Source organism: Vipera berus (genome assembly GCF_964194415.1).
Source record: "Vipera berus genome assembly, chromosome: 4".
Lineage (NCBI taxonomy): Eukaryota > Metazoa > Chordata > Lepidosauria > Squamata > Viperidae > Vipera > Vipera berus.
Genome location: NC_138206.1, coordinates 110501655 through 110514088, shown reverse-complemented (window position 1 = coordinate 110514088; position 12434 = coordinate 110501655).

Sequence of the window (12434 nt, the reverse complement as noted above, 5' to 3'; positions counted from 1 at the left end):
GACAAATAAGATGGTCTGGTACTCCCATCTCTTTAAGAACTTGCCACAGTTTGTTATGATCCACACAATCAAAGGCTTTAGCATAGTCAATGAAGCAGAAGTAGATGTTTTTCTGGAACTCCCTAGCTTTCTCCATGATCCAGCATATGTTGGCAATTTGATCTCTAGTTCCTCTGCCTCTTCGAAATCCTGCCTGTACTTCTGGTAGTTCTCGATCCACATACTGCTGGAGTCTAGCTTGTAGGATTTTAAGCATAACTTTACTAGCATGTGAAATGAGTGCAATGGTACGATAGTTTGAACATTCTTTGGCACTGCCTTTCTTTGGAATTGGAATGTAAACTGATCTTTTCCAATCCTGTGGCCACTGTTGAGTTTTCCAAATTTGCTGGCAAATTAAGTGTAGCACTTTTACTACATCGTCTTTTAAGATTTTGAATTGCTGAGCTGGAATACTGTCACCTCCACTAGCTTTGTTGTTGCTCAGCTTTCCTAAGGCCCATTTCACTTCACATTCTAAGATGTCTGCCTCAAGGTCAGTGACCACCTCATTGTGATTATCAGGGACATTAAGCTCATTCTTGTATAGTTCTTCTGTGTAATTTTGCCACCTCTTCTTAATCTCTTCTGCCTCTGTTAGGTCCCTGCCACTTTGGTCCTTTATCATGCCCATTTTTGCATGAAATGTCCCCTTCATCTCCCCAATTTTATTGAAGAGATCTCTGGTCCTCCCTATTCTATTGTTTTCTTCTATTTCTTTGCACTGTTCATTTAAGAAGGCATTCTTAACTCTTCTAGCTATTCTCTGGAATTCTGCATTCAATTGGGCGTATCTTTCTTTTTCTCCTTTGCCTTTCACTTCCCTCCTTTCCTCAACTATTTGCAAAGCTTCCTCAGACAGCCATTTTGCTTTCTTGCATTTCTTTTTGTTTGGGATGGTTTAGTTGCTACTTCTTGTACAATGTTGTGAACCTCCATCCATAGTTCTTCAGGCACTCTGTCTATCAGATCTAATTCCTTAAATCTATTTGTCACCTCTACTGTATATTCATCAGGGATATGATTTAGTTCATACCTGAGTAGTCTAGTGCTTTTCCCTACTTTCTTCAGTTTAAGCCTAAATTTTGAATTGAGAAGTTCATGGTCTGAGCCACAGTCAGCTCCTGGTCTTGATTTAACTGACTGTATAGAGCTTTTCCATCTTTGGCTGCAGAGCACATAGTCAATCTGATTTCTGTGTTGACCGTCTGGTGATGTCCATCTGTAAAGCCATCTCTTGGGTTGTTGGAAAAGAGTGTTTGCTATGACCATCGTATTCTCTTGACAAAATTCTATCAGCCTGTGCCCTGCTTCATTTTGTACTCCAAGGCCAAACTTGCCTGTTTTTCCGGTTATCTTTTGGCTTCCTACTTTAGCATTCCAATCCCTCATGATGATAAGGACATCATTTTTTGGTGTTAGTACTATAAGGTGCTGTAGGGTTTCATAGAACCAGTCAATTTCATCCTCTTCAGCACCGGTGGTTGGGGCAAAGACTTGGACTACTGTGATATTGAATGGTTTGCCTTGGATTTGCACTGAGATCATTCTGTCATTTGGGGGATTGTATCCCAGTATTGCTTTTCCTACTCTTTTCTTGACTATGAAGGCTACTCCATTTCTTCTGAGGGATTCTTGCTCACAGTAGTATACCTGATGGTCAAGTTCGCTGATTCCTAAGATGTTGATGTTCAGTCTTGTCATCTCTTGTTTGACCACGTCCAGCTTGCCTTGATTCATGGATCTTACATTCCAGGTTCCTATGGAGAAAAAATCTTTACAGCATTGGACTTTCCCTTCACCACCAGACACATCCACAGCTGAGCGTCCTTTCAGCTTTGGCCCAGTCGCTTCATTCTTTCTGGTGCTACTAGTACTAGCCCTCTGCTCTTCCCCAGTAGCATAATGGATGCCTTCCGACCTGAGGGGCTCATCTTCCAGAGTCATATCTTTTTGCCTTTTGGTATTGTCCATAGGATTTTCATGGCAAAAATACTGGAGTGGGTTGCTATTTCCTTCTCCAGTGGATCACGTTTTGTCAGAACTCTCTGCTATGACCTGTCTGTCTTGGGTGGCCCTGCACAGCATAGCTCATAGCTTCATTGAATTATGCAAGCCCCTTCAACACGACAAGGCAGTAATATAATACACACACACACACACACACACACACACACACACTTATACATACATACATACAGTACATGGGGTCAGATGCCCTAATAAACACCTTGGAATCAAGATGTTGGGTCAAGATTCATGGTTTTCCCATGGTATCTTCTTGATCAGTATTGCTCCTGAGATCTATCAATATGAAAGCCATTAATATTCCAGGATTCAATCTGAGTCAGTCACTGGGACCAAAGGTTTACTTTTCCAAGCTCTTGCTGGGGCCCATTCTTCCCAAAATTATTTTTTCCCCAAAACCTGGAGAACAAACCTTTGGTCCCAGTGACTGACTCAGATTGGATCCTGCAACATTATACTGGGTTATGTATATTTGCCTTCCATGGTGAATAATAATCTGCGCCTCCCCCCTTCACACCTCATGATAATGATAGTGATGGTAGTGATAGGGAGAGTAAATGGAGTGTAGCCAGAGCACAGCTGTGTTCTGGTCAATTCCAGCTGTTAAGGGAGTCCTGTAAAAGTAGACACAGTGGGCTCTGAAATGGGTTGTGTGTGGAATGGGTCCCCAATGAAATCATGGCTGTGCACATGTCAGTAAGTCACATATGTCCTCTGCCCTCCATTCTGGCACGTTAAATGCTGCTGGCATTCAATATGCTCACCCTGTATGTGATCATTCAAAGAAAACATCAATCTTGCTTGCATAAAACCAAGATTGCCTAAAGCAGAGGTCCTCAACCTATGGGCCACGGCCTACTACCAGTCCATGGCCACTGGGCCGCATGAATAGCTGGGCGGTGCCCACGCGCATGTGCTCAACCCACCTTCGTGCCAGCATTGCCGCGAGTGTTGTGCAGGTGTCAGCAGCACCACTAGTATTGTGCAGGCAGCAGCATTGCCACAAACCTTGTACTAGCAGAGGCAGCACTGAAAATGGCAGGCAGGCCACAGTGCAATACTCATGCAGGATTGGGGGCAGAATCATTGCACTGGTGGTGGCATCACTCTGGGTCATGCCATGAGCTTCAAGTAGGGGCAGCAGTGAGATCCTCGTGCCGGTGGTAGCATCGCCATGAGCCTGGCAGTGGCAGCAGCACCACAAGCCTCACACAGGTGCCGGCATCTCTGAGAGCCTCATGCGCATGCTAGCAGCCCCGTTTTGTGGTGTGCGTGGTTGTGGCCTGTTTGTGTGTGTACACGCACATGTGGCCACATTCACATTTGTGCATGCCCCTCCCTCTCCCACCGGGCTGCCAACCCAGAAAGGTTGGGGACCCCTGACCTAAAGTATTGGAGATCTATCTTCTCCCACCTCTGGGAGGACAAAGAAACATCTTTCAACTGAAAGTTTTGGGGGGAAATACAAAAGGATCATTCACAGAAAACCCCAAAGAAGAGGGAGTCAAGCTATTCTCCACAGCGCCTGAAGGCAGGACAAGAAGCAATGGATGGAAACCAATCAAGAAGAGAAGCAACCTAGAACTAAGGAGAAATTTCCCGACAGTTAGAACAATTAACCAGTGGAATGGGTTGCCTTCTGAAGTTGTGGGTGCTCCATCATTGGAGGCTTTTAAGAAGAGACTGGACAGCCACTTTGCCTGGAATGGTTTAGAACAGGGGTAGGCAACCTTGGCTCTTTTATGACTCATGGACTTCAACTCCCAGAATTCCTGAGCCAGCCATGCTGAGGGGAAAGGGAGAGGTTTCCAAGCTGAGCCATGCTGGCTCAGGAATTCTGGGAGTTGAAGTCCACGAGTCATAAAAGAGCCAAGGTTGCCTATCCCTGGCCTAGGCCGCTTTATGACTTGTGGACTTCAGCTCCCAGAATTCCTGAGCCAGCCAAGCTGAGGGGAAAGGGAGAGGTTTCCATGCTGAGCCATGCTGGCTCAGGAATTCTGGGAGTTGAAGTCCACAAGTCATAAAAGAGCCAAGGTTGCCTACCCCTGGATAGGGTCTCCTGCTTCAGAAGGGGTTGGACTAGAAGACCTCTAAGGTCTCTTCCAACTCTATTATTCTGTTAGCTCAGACTTGGAAGCGGACCAGGCAGCTGCTGGGGATGAAGAATTCCAGAAATACTTCCTCTGCACTGCAGATACTTTCAATCAGCGCTGATACTTTTGAAGAGAAAATGTGGGGCTGGTTTGGCCAACCTGTTGCCCTGGTGATGCTCTCTTGCATGGCTGGAGGCACACTCGGAAAGATTTCCAGTCTCTGGAGGGCACTAGTTCAGTGTTCAAGCACATGCTTTGCATTCAGGAGGAGACGGAATCGATCACAGCATTTTGAGCTAGAAAGAATTGACTAGGAGGAGGCGGAAAAGTTTGCAAAGATGCTGCCAGTCAAACTTGCATGTTTAGGAGTTGATGGGAAAAATTCCTAGACTTTGGCACAGGTCACTTTCCCCTGTCTCAGACACCCCACAAGTAAAATGGGGGATAATAGATTTCAAAAGACGGCAAGACAGCAAAACATGAGTCTTTACTCATGAGCCAGGAGGGGTGGAAAGTAGAAATAAAACATGCTTCATGACTTCTAATGCCTGACCTCAGATGCTTATAAGACTTGTGGGACTATCGCCTCCAAGTCCACTTTCTGTGGAGTCCTTCCATGTCACAGCAGATGGCCACAACTGTTGGAGCCCCTGACCTCTGGACATCCAAGGAAGAAGTCCATCATGGAGGAGGACATGACTCTTGCAACTGGTCTATTGTGGGACGTGGACCAGTTCCTCTTCAGATCTTCCTCTTTTCTGATCAGCGTTTGCGTTCCAGCTTCATTTCTAATATTTGAGAATCAAAATAAATGTTCAACGGTTTACATCTTTTTTATATTGTCCACCATCTAAAATAGTTTTCTTTTTAAAAATCAAGGAGGGAGGGAGGGAGGGAGGGAGGGAGGAAGAAGGAAGGAAGGAAGGAAGGAAGGAAGGAAGGAAGGAAGGAAGGAAGGAAGGAAGGAAGGAAGGAAGGAAGGAAGGAAGGAAGGAGATATGGGAAACAAGACTAAGCAGTGAATATTGAAATTCTGGTTGATCATACCCTTTGCAGATTATCAATTTGAGGGTCCTTTTTAAATTAATAACTTCTACCATAAATGTTCAAAATCTTCATTTCAAAGTGAGATATATATACATGCATATTTCTTTAAAGAAAACAAGATTTAGCTGACCCCACCTCTCCCCTATGTTTCCTGCTCTCTCTCTGCCCATCTTTCAATTCATATTATTGTACTTTCCTTGCTTATTTTTTATTGTTTCCTTGCTTTGCTATTGTTATGTTTGCATTTTTAAATTTTTTTTCCCCCATTTTACCGTCATAAGTCACCCGGAGTAGCTCCATGGCAAGATGGGCAGTAAGTAAAATTAACAAATACAATACAATAAAATAAAATAAATAAAAACAATTTTTTGCAATGTTTGTAACAGGTCTCATTTGCTTTTTCTGTTACTTTTGGTGCAAAGACTGAAATTGTTTTCATTGTTTTAGGGTGTTGCCAAGTCAAAGGTTCCCATCCAGTACATCAGATGTCACCAACCTTCCTCAGTTGGCAGACCGGAGGGAACGGGAGGGGAAGTATTTTACACATGTACGTGTGCGCGCATGGGGCCACGATTGTATGGACGCAAACAGGGTGGGGCTAGCGCCCGTGTGATACTCACTAACACTGCCCCATTGTATGTCTGTATATGTATATGCATACGTATATATGTATGTATGTATGTATGTATGTATTATGCCCAATTTTGAGCAAATTGTATGATTATCCTCAAAATGTTCTATGTCTGAAACCACAATTTGCTTATTGGCAGTTATTATAGAAATACGTCCAACAGTTTTGCATCAGTGTCGATCCCCAGAGAAAGCTGCCATGAAATCAGCTGAAGGGAGAGAAGAAACAGATCCCACTGTGATCTCAGAAAGGCAGCGAGGCCAGTGGAAAAATCCTGAGCCCAAGTATAATTGAATCTGGGCTTGGCTTTCCCTTCATCTGACCAGCCAAACCAACGTGTTTTGCTTCCTTTCCTCGCCTTTGTGTTAATGTTTTGTTTTTGTTTTGTTTTGTTTGGCTTGTTGGTCTGAGATCTGTTCATGTATGGTGGTTGTCAGTCCCATAGGCTTTTGGGCTGAAGGAATTAAGGTACAGTACAAGTTTTCGGAGACACATGCCAGGAGCAGACAAGGGCAGGCAAAAGAAACAAAGGGGAAGACGTAAGAGATAAGGAACACCAACACAATTCAGTGCAAACTTCATTTCTGTACTTGCAAACCAGAGTTACCTTTAGTGGTTGAAACTGCTCACTTTCCTTTTTAAGAATTATAAGGAGGTAACATATCAATGACACATCATTTTGTGATCTGCAGAAAAAATATTGGGCATGGAATGGGGAGGGAGGGAGGGAGGGAGGGAGGAAGGAAGGAAGGAAGGAAGGAATGGATTTCTCACACTAGCATACATATAATATGATTCCAAGAGAGAAAAGGTTAAATTTCTATTGGCCTTTCTTGTTTCTTTTCCTGATTGTTATTTTGTACTTGGATTGTTTTGTAAACTCCCGTAAAAAATATTGGTCAATTAAAAATAAAATTCAGTGGGGCTAATCTGAGCTTTAACAAAGGACCTCCTCTGAGCAGAGATAAGACATTTAGCCTTTCATTAACCACCACCACACATTAATGTGGTTTTTGCAAAAGCTGCAAAAGAGAAAAGGAACGAAAACTGGCTCACATGTTTAGTTAAGTACATTCCTAGCTTTAAAAAGCAACCAAACCTCATGCATACTTGGGAGAATCCGATTCCAAGAAAAAGACTGGGGTCCCTTGACAGTTCTGCCCATGATAAGGAGCCAAGCTAGATGCAACCCAAAGAGGAGACAAGAAGGTAACAGAATATCAGAATATCAGCCTTCCAAGGGACCTTGGAGGTCTTCTAGTCCAACCTCCTGCTCAAGCAGGAAATGCTATAACATTTCAGATAAATGGTTGCCCAATCTCTTCTTAAAAACCTCCAGTGATGGAGCATTTCCACTGATTAATTGTTCTAACTATCAGGAAATAAGATCAGCAGCTCTCCTACCTCCATCTCATAAAAAGTTACCTAGTCAAAACTTTTCTTTCCTCAAAAACTTTTTGGCTCCAACTTCTAAGTGATCGCTGTGGCTTCACACCATCCACCAAAAGAGGATCAACTAATTGACTCTGGTTACCGCTAATTACATTATTGCTGAGTTGGTGCTTGGGATGTGCAAAGTTGTATGATTTATTTTATTGTCCATTATTGATTTTGTTTAATTATGTATTTTATTATCTGAAAGTTATTATCAGCTGGCAAGACTTCTTGTGTACAAAGAAAGGGAGAAACAAAGCCAATGTTTTGCAACGCTTCTTGGAAGCCCAAATCAGGCAGAGAACAAAGGAAGGTTAATAAATAAACCCCAATCAGATAATTATATGCAAATTTGCGGAAAAAAGCCTCTTCTCTTTTTAGTCGATAAACTAGAAAGCAAGATTGGGGATGTGCAACATAAAGTGCAACATAGTCCTTACAACAGTTTCTTTAGTGACCATTTGAAGTTACAATGGCAGTAAAAAAAAAGTGACTTATGATCACTTTTTACAGTTATGACCATTGCAGCCTCCCTGTGGTCATGTGGTTTACATTTGGATGCTTGACAATTTCATATTTATGATGGTTGCAGCATCCTGGGGTCATGTGGATCGCCTTTTGGACCTTCTGAGCCACCAAAATCAATGGGAAAGCCAGATTCAGCGTCCCCCAGGGAATGGTGATGTCACTAGCTAATTCTTTCAACTCAGAAGCGCCTTGGTGCTTCTGACACAAGTGCAAGGTTTAAGAAATTCTTTAATACACCAGTGTCAATATAAGACTTAAATGTCTGGGTTTTTTGGTTCAGAATAAATAACAACAAAACAACAATAATAACAATAACAACAGAGTTGGAAGGGACCTTGGAGCCTTGGTGGAGCAGTGGGCTAATGCCTCCTTAAGTAACACCAGCTGCCTGCAATTAGTGCAGGTTCACATCCCACCAGGCTCAAGGTTGACTCAGCCTTCCATCCTTCTGAGGTAGGTAAAATGAGGACCCAGATTGTTGGGGGCAATTAAGCTGACTTTGTAATAATGCCGCTTGGGGTGTGTGTGAAAGCCCTAATAAGCAGGCATATACATAGAATGAAGGCTACTGCTAAGCTTGTAAGCCGCCCTGAGTCTTCGGAGAAGGGCGGGATATAAATGGAATTAAAATAAAATAAATAAAAAATAAATAAAATCTTCTAGTCAAACCCCCTGCTCAGGCAGGAAACCCTATACCAGGGGTGTCAAACTGCCGGCCTGTGGGCTGGACGTGTCATCTGGAAACCGCACCCACCCCATTGCCGGCAATGGCAAAACCGTCCCGATATGTTGCGTGACGTCATGTGACGTTGCAAGTTTGACATGTCTGCCTGATACCATTTCAGACAAATGGTTGTCCAGTCTCTTCTTAAAAACCTCCAGTGCTGGAGCATTCACAAATTCTGGAGGCAGGTTGTTCCACTGGTTAATTGTTCTAACTGTCAGGAAGTTTCTCCTTAGTTCTAGGTTGCTTCTCTCTTTGGTTAGTTTCCATCCGTTGCTTCTTGTCCTGCCTTCAGGTGCTTTGGAGAATGGCTTGACTCCCACTTCTTTGGGGCAGCCCCTGAGATGTTAGAACACTGCTATCATGTCACCCCTTGTCCTTCTCTTCATCAAACTAGACATACCCAATTCCAGCAACCATTCCTTATGTGTTTTAGCCTCCAACCCAATACAGTTACAGTATATGTCAAATCCAAAATAAGACAGATCATCTCTATGTTTTACTCTATACAGGTGGTCCTCAACCTACAGCAGTTCATTTAGCGACCATTTGAAGATACAATGGCACTGGAAAAAAAGGGACTTATGTCCATTTTTCACACTTATGACCACTGCAGCATCCCCATGATTCTATGATAAAAATTCAGATGCTTGGCAACTGATTCAAAACTTATGACCATTGCAGCATCTCGGGGTCATGTGATCCCCTCTTGGGACTTTTTGACCAAAGTCAATGGGAAAGCCAGATGCACTTAACAACCGTGTTACTAATTTAACAACTTCAGTGCTTCACTTAACAAATGTGGCAAGGAAAGTCATCAAAGGGGGCAAAGCACATCTAACAAATATCTCACTTAGCAACATAAATTTTGGGGTCAGTGGTGTTGGTAAGTCAAGGACTACCCTTACTTAATAAATAAGTTACTTTTAAAAAAAACAATGTTCAGCGTTCTTTTAAACATTCCTACAACTGATTAACTAATATTTCAGTAAGAACAGCATAAAAGGGCTGCCTGTTGAATGCATAAATGTTTTGAAGCAAGCAAAAAAAAAAAGTGAAGAAAGGGATAAAGTGTAAAACTTGCCAGGATACACGATACCCAACACTTGGTAGGTGAGATCCTCTATCTTTTCTTGAGGTGTTCCCCCGCTCCCCAGGATACTGGAAGGTACTATTCGGGATATATACAAATGCCCATTTGCATTTAAAAATTATACATTCAGGAATGAAGCAGAGAAAAATATTTTCATCATCATCATCAAACACCTGTTCAAAAATGCTTAAGGGAAATAAACATGCCTTCCTGATTTAACATACTCATCCTTTTTTGAAAAAAAATGTTCAACCTCTTTTTTCTGCAAACAGGAGAAAAATAACTTTCCATTAAAACCTGTCTAATATAAAAGAAAATGAAGTTATCTGTTGCTCTTGGTAACCCAGTTAAATATGGTCCTTTTTTTTCTCTCCTCCAGACACAGAGCTAACGTAGCTGGGAAGAATTTAAACCTAGTATAGTTCTACAGCTACAGATCTACTCATGAGTAAGAAAGAGAAGGAATGGGGAAAATGCCCATCAGATTTTGCAACGCTCTGACTCTCTTGTGGCATCTTTCTATAAGTCAGATTTAGAAAGCAGATATTAGGGATCCATAAAAGTAACGGTAAAGGTTTCCCCTGCCCAGTCATCTCCAACTCTAGGGGTGGTGCTCATCTCCATTTAGCCAAGGGAACCAGCATTGTCCAAAGGCATTTCTTGTGGTCGTGTGGCCAGCATAATCATACACTGAGAGACATGGAACGCTGATACCTGCCCACCAAAAGTGGTACCTGTTTATCTACTCACATTTGCATGCTTTCAAACTGCTAAGTTGCCAGTAGCTGGGGCAAGTGACAGGAGCTCACCCCATCGCACGGTGCTCAGGTCTCGAACCTGGGCTGTCAGCTTTTCAGCTGACAAACTCAGTGTCTGAACACCTGAACCATTGTGTGACGGGGTGAGATTTAAGAAGTCGATATTAGAAATACGTATAGTCTTATCAGCTTCATCCCTCCTTCTTCGGCATGGGGTGGAGGCCAGCATTAGAGCTGCCACTGTTAAGAATGGAAGCAAACTCTGACTAGCAGGGAAGTCAAAAGTCTGTGTCTGAGCTCATTCTACAATGTAGACCTTTAGGAAAGATCCTCAAACAGCCAGTCCCTTTCAGCTCTGCTGCTTAATCAGGTGACAATGCATCTTCTAGGTTTCTCCTAGAGGTTTTCATCCATGCCTCATTAATTATGAATCCAAATTCTTTTACTAACCCCTCTCCTTTTACATCTTATCACTGCTTAAAACTATGGAAGATAGAAATGCAATAATAACACATGGAGATTTGGTGCTTCCTTCCACTCACTCATTCACTCACTGCCCACATTTAATTTCTTGACATTATACTTTGTTGTTGTTGTTGTTGTTAGTTGCGAAGTCGTGTATGACCCATTGTGACCCCACAGACAACGTTCCTCCAGGCCTTCCTGTCCTCTACCATTTCTGGAGTCCATTTGAGCTCACTCCTACTGCTTCAATGACTCCATCTAGCCACCTCCTTCTTTGTCATCCCCTTCTTCTCTTGCCCTCAACCTTTCCCAGCATTAGGCTCTTCTCCAGTGAGTCCTTCCTTCTCATCATTATACTTTAGGCTAGCTTAATTTTATGGCCTGGTTAGGTCTGCTTTCCTGCATGGCTAGAATGCTTTTGAAACATGCTGGCATGTATGGCAAGTTTAAACCACGTTTAAATTTGGACTGGATCACTCATTTGTTTAGCCAAATCACACTGGAGAGTAGGGAAGCTTTTATGAGCTAACCACAGAGACGGTTAGGGTTAGGATTAAGGGAAGGTTTGGGGTGGAGGAAGCCTTCAGCTACCTCTCCTCTACTTGGTCAAGGGCCACAGTCTGGTCCCTCCATTAGATTAAAAGATAGGAACTTGCAGTCTACTTTTTCCACCATGGCTGAATTCCAACTATGGCTTATGGCCAATAGCAAAGAATGACAGAAGCTGCAGTTAAACACTTATTTATTTATTTATTTATTTATTTATTTATTTATTTATTTATTTATTTATTATATTTTTATACCGCCCTTCTCCCGAAGGACTCAGGGCAGTGTACAGGGCAATAAATATAAAAACAGAATACAAAAGTTAAAAAACGATTAAATATAATGCCCAAATTTAAAATTTAAAACAATACTTAAAAACATATTAAAACTCCAACCCTTCTGGGCTGGTTGCAGATTTTTAGAGCAAGTTCCTTTTTATTACCTTTCGATTACTAACAAAATAAAAATGAGCAAAACAAATTAATAATAATAATAATAATAATAATAATAATAATAATAATAATAATAATAAATAATGATAATTTATTTTATTTATTTATTTATTTTAATTCCATTTATATCCCGCCCTTCTCCGAAGACTCAGGGCGGCTTACAAGCTTAGCAGCTTACAAGCTGCTTACAAGCTTAGCAATAATAATAATAATAATAGTGATGGTGATCGATACACTGTCAAAAAGAAGACAAAAAAAAGAAAAACAACATGGAAAAAGCACAATATGAAATGTCATTATAACAATAAGCAGTTACAATTCTTACATACTTGTGTAATGCAAACACTATTCAAATACATGCATACATTCACACACACACACATATGCATATACATAATACATGCATACATACAGTATATATATTTCTACTACATTAATACAACTATCTTTTTGTTTAGCTCATGGTATTCTGAGGGGTCCTTGGTGCTCTCTGAGCTTGCTTGTTTTCTTGCAGACGTTTCATTCCCCAAACTAGGTAATATCATCAGTGCTGGCACTGACTAGCACTGATGATGTTACCTAGTTTGGGGAATGAA